Source organism: Protopterus annectens, chromosome 1.part2 (genome assembly GCF_019279795.1).
Source record: "Protopterus annectens isolate FY-2018-M chromosome 1.part2, PAN1.0, whole genome shotgun sequence".
Lineage (NCBI taxonomy): Eukaryota > Metazoa > Chordata > Ceratodontiformes > Protopteridae > Protopterus > Protopterus annectens.
In genome coordinates this window covers 1,090,653,662-1,090,659,661 of record NC_056727.1, presented here as the reverse complement: position 1 = coordinate 1,090,659,661, position 6,000 = coordinate 1,090,653,662, and positions in this window count along the sequence as shown.

Here is a 6,000-nt window from a genome sequence, read left to right as displayed (position 1 = left end):
ACAAACTTTGGCCAGGCAACTCCATTTTCTGCAAAATATACTGTGGTGCTTTCTTCTCTCATCTTTGACTGGAAAAAAATAATAAATTGATATGTTGCAGGCATCACCATGCAGATCTTAATAATGATTATAGCATATATGTAATATCTGATTCATTCAAGGACGGCATTCACATCTAATATACATGATGAGAGGATTCTAACTTTGCTGCTTTGTATGGCCCTGTTTTCCTGTCTTGTCTGCATATTGAATTATAATTCCTGAGGCCTTACATGTCTAATATGCAAATCATGTACTACAAGAGCACACCAATGTTAATTACTGTATGTGGGAAGCAAATCCAGGATACAGCGGAACAATGTGCAACCAACAACAGCAGCAGCATGGTGTTGGCATAGCTAGCTAATCCTCCATGTGATAATATCTACATCTGGCTTAGCTGAATACACACAATAGTAGGCTGTTAAACTATGCTGGCAAGCTGGTAATTTAAAACATTCATTATATCACAGTATTACATTTCTACAGCACAGCAGTATTCCATGCCAGTACATAGCTTTTCCAAACTACTTAGTATGGCTTCAGGCAAACATATGAATAGAAGTGAGACTTGCATTTTCCAAAAGCAGTTTTCTTTGATAGTATAGATACATTACAGTACATCATGTACTACAGAATAGATGAGTCCCTCCTCCCAAATAAAATAAAATCATACATACCGCACGCGCGCGCACGGGCACACACACACACACACAATATCTGTGCAAATACAGGCTTTGAAATGATTGTCACTTACGGAATACAAATGCAAATAAAAACAATAAATGCATGTCTTTTATCCTTGGCCATGTATCCATATGCCACACAAATACATTATGAAGTGTTAAACCTACGAAATAGACATGACTTTCATATTTTTCTGCTTCAATTGATACAGACTCAAACAGTATCAGGGCAGACACACTCAAAAGATAAACAATTCACATGGGAACTTATTTGTTCATGTATAAATGCAACACAAATGAAATACTGAAAAACTATCCTATGAGTAATTGCTTTAAAACAGAGCTGTTTATTCTGAGATTCTAAACAATACAGTAAGCCAGATATTGTAGTTGACCATATCCATTGCAAGTGCATATGGCATGCGTGTGTGTATATATATATATATATATATATATATATATGTATGTATTCACTTTATATCCTTGAAATACTGAAATATCGAAATTCAGTATTTCGAGGCTATAAAGTCGAAACATGAAAACTCAGAAGCGTGAAATTCAAAATCTTGCACACCAGAGATTTTGAATTAGCTTTTCTACTCCACACACACATAGACACACACATGCACAAACACACACACACACACACACACACACACACACACACACACACACACACACACACACACACCTTCCTCCCCACACACAGACACAAGCTCTCTACTACATAAAAGTAGGTGGCAAGCCCCCCACACCCCCTCCACTTAAATATTCTAACTCCAAGGTCGCACTACATACAAACACACACAAAACACCAATGCACAAGCTACATTCTCCTCACACACATCACAGCAACAAAACACACTAATACACACCACCGCCCCTACCCAAAACCCTTAACAAATAAACACTTACCTGAATCCATAATCACAGTGAAACACCGGAAGCACTAATTCGAAATCTCCAGTGTGCGAAGTTTTGAATTTCACGCTTCTGAGGTTTCGTTGTTATCAGGATTCCACTTTATGGGCTCGAAATACTGAATTTCAATATTTCAGTATTTCCAGCTTCTAAAGTGAATCCGTATATATATATATATATATATATATATATATATATATATATATATATATATATATATATATATATATATATCTGTATATATATATATATATATATATATATATATATATAAAATACTTCTTTAGTGCTGCACTTTAACAATATCTCATTTACAACAAATGTTTGGGATATACATCCATCCACACCAAATTGACCTTCTTAATATAAACTATTTTTGTGCAAGTGAATATAGTAGAAACACAGTAAAAGTGTGAGACAACTGAGTGTAGGCCATTACATTTGAAATAAAGTTTTGAAAAAAAATTGTATAATCTATTTATAAATGTTTTCACACTCAGCTAAAGGTTTTCAGGTAATTTTCCCAAACTTCTATCTTCCATTACCCTAGTCATCAAAGCTCCTCCTTTCTAGATAATTGTAATATCACATGTGCACCTTAGCACTGTACATCTCCACCTTCTAGTGAAGGTCAGCGGTAAGATCTTTCCAGGCATTAATAAGACAACAGGACCCCCTGTGCTGGCCAAACAGGTGGGCTTCATGCTTCTTCATGTGGAACCACATTGACAGACCTTCTTTGTCACTCCACATAGGGGCAGAGGATGTACTCAAGGGTCTTGAAATAGCAAACAGCAATAAAGCCACTTTGCTCTCAAAGCAGTGCAAAATTTTCAAATGAAAGTGCCACAACTTGTGATTCAATTCAATGTGCCACCAAGCATAAGCAATGAATTTGATTCATCCCTGTGTCATCATGACACTGACGTAAGACCTGTTCAGCAATCTGCTGACTGCTTCGCTTTGACGATAAACCTCTGTATTGATGGCTTACTATGTCAGAACATTCCTGTCATGTATGTACCATTTATACTACTAAAATGTAATGCAGTTCCCGATTATTCAGTGCAAATGAATTCCATTAAAGATACATGACATTCTACTGTATAGCCATGGTGGATTTTTTAAAATTTCATAGTCAGTGGATTTGGATACTTATTACAGTACTCCTCGGGATTGTATTCTAATTTCAGGTAAGTCATTTTTATGTTTCTTTCTGTGGCACTGTGTATAGAACTTCTGTGCACTGCTACAAAGTGCACTTTTCAATAACTGCTAACAAGTGTTGATAAGGTAATACTGGTAATACTGCTCATTTTCTGAAGCAGCAGACGTCTCCAATGTTGCATTTACAATATGTATTTCTAGACCATATTAACTGTCCTTAAATGTCTACTTACATTTCTATGTGTACAAAATAAGTATGCAGCTTTGGGTTATTCATATACTGTTGACTTAGTTATATTTTTGTTTTTAACATCTGTGTCAAATACAGCCATGACTGTATGGTCTCAGTGTCAGATCTGGATGCCTGTGTCCATATCTATGTTGTTAATTATAAAATGGGAAATAACCTTTACTAGATGATATCTAACTTCAGATATTGAATATGTGGAGTATGTTATTCTCTTGGTGGTGATTTTTCTGTTTAAAGGTCTGTCTTTCCTTAGGATTCCAGTCAAACATCTCTGGTGGGACAATATTTTTCCACAGCAGAGAATGAAATCTTTTGAAGGCACTTGGACAGCAATGTCCTGTTCTCCTGGAAGGACAAAATCATGGATATAGCATGGCCACTTGTCACAGAGCATTGTCTATAAAGCAAATGCAGTGGGAAGTACATGATTCCACACATTACATACCTGTCACAGTGTCACACACTTTAGTAAATGGGCACAGGGATGGAGTAAGGACAACAAAGCTACCAGGCATGCAATGGGACAGCTCACATACCTCCACCCCTCACAGAAACTGAAGGCTTCTTGGTGTCACAGGATTTGGCTGACCAAGCATACAATATTGCAAGGAATGACACTGAGATGGGTGCTCCACACACACAGCCAGATAGGCAGATACACGTGTCTCATGACTTAGCTGCTAAACATTCAGTTTTGCTGCTAAACATTCAGTTTTGCATATCTGTAATAATATAGTGCATGGAGTGCCTTGATTTCACTACAGTATCAATTAAATGACACCCTGGTTCAGTGCTCCTCTAGCAGGAGACTCAATCTTAATAATACTTAGAAGAGTGCTTAACAATTCTTAAGCACAAGCTACATGCTGTTAAGATTGTGTTTGGCATTAGGTAGTAAAAGCTATTAGTGCCAGTCAGTAAACAACATCAGCAGATCATAAAACAGCTTAATTTCAACTCTATTTCTGCCTGCTGTCTACAACATTACATCCACTAAAAATGTATTTGGGAAAAAATGCTTCTCTTTGATAGGTATTACTTAATGATGCAAAGCACTTCTCATCTACTTTACCAGCTTTCAAAGCTGGAACAACACTCTGTTTTTTTTTTTTATCTCCATATACGACAAATAATTATGATTGAATCTCCAATTGTAAGTTAATATTATATGTTATTTACTTGGTCAAGACTGGTATCCATGTCTCAAACACAAATTAAGCAGGCTATGACAGGAAACCTGATCATAATCCTCTACTATGTGTGCATGATTCTTAGACTCAGGGAATCAGGACTGTGCTGGTTCAGCAGATGGTGATGCTACAGCATAGGCAAGCTTTGTGTACTTTCATTAAGTTCTTATATTTATATTGCATTGCATTCATATTTTGATTACTGGCCATTATGTGCACATGCCCTTGTAGGGACTGCAATATGGTCACATGTGGTATTGAGACAGATGATTGGCAGTATCCCTTTATGTTAGAGTCTTTAGCTGTTATTGGTTCATGTTGCTTTTATTATAGTTGTCACTCCTTCAGATATTGACCAAAAGCCACAAGATGTTAGCTGCAATGCTGACTGGCTGGTTCACTGATACGTCCAGCTTTACATTCCCAGGTAAGGATATAATATTAGAAGCAGCCATGAGTGATGCTGTTAGCACACAGGCCACTTCCTTTAGCACATAGAAGTCAGTGGTGGCAGATTTGTTTTCTTTGCAGCTGTTGTATTTACCATCTTCTGTTACAAGCCCTGAGGGTTTGCAGATCGCAGTGTTGCAGCAAGAACTATGAATCTGGTAAGTCTTTTGAGGTTGAGCTGGTAGACTCAGTGCCTGGGCCAGGGTATGCTTTAGAAGTACATAATTTTCTTTCTGTAGCAGGTGATCAGACTGTAGCTTTCAGAAGAGAAAAGAAAGAGGGAAGTGGTGCACATCAGGGTCAAGAATTACCAGGGATACCTAATTTGTGCACATGCTGGTGTAATCCAATGAACAGAGGACTAGGCAGAGCTGACTACAAAGAGACTTTCATGCTGTTTAATGCACGCTCACAGCTATTTATGATGACTATAAACTGACATGTTAAGCATTTGCAGCCCATGAATAATATGCTGGAAGAGGAGATAGAGCAATGCATGACTGCTCTCTCTAAATTTCCATGGGCCACATAGTCTCAACAATGTCTGTAGCAAACTTGGAAGTGTTATTCATGACTTGACTAATGCAGACTGGCTGCTACAGGTGTGGTCTGGAAGGGTGGCCATGGCCAGACAACCTCCTAGCCTGCTTCTGTTGCTGGATCTGTGCCAGTGGTTCTCTAGTTTACTTGATATATTACTGATTTGCTGGACTTGGTCCTGGATCACACACTTTAACTTTCTTCTCACACATATTTGAGCCTAGCCATTCCTGTGAGCCAACAGATCCTTGCAGGTGGAAATAATAAGCATTTTTGCAGTTATGGACATACCAAAGGTAGATCTGGCTATGGAATAACTTCAGGTATGTGGTACAAATGACCACACCCTAAGATATAAACAACCTTCCTATATCCTGTGGTTCACATAATTTTTGTTCTTATTGTCTCTGTGTCTATCTGTGTTTTATGTACATTTTTTCTACTTGTATTGATGATGAAAATTGTATTGCATTGTACTAGTAAATTGTATCAAAATTAATGTTTATGTTTGATGTAACAGGTATTCAGCAAACTACACAGGCTGACACATGTGTGTAGATAATGTCATGGCAATGCTCAATTGATCATCATAGGATCATACTAGGTAACTGCCCTTTCAGGCCATTTTAAACCTAGCCAGTTACCCCATGTGAAAATCAAACCCTACACCTTGTATCTGTAAGGTAAACACCTTAACGATTATGCCACCCCCCCACATGAACATCATGTGTAAACACAAATGATGTGGGATGTTATG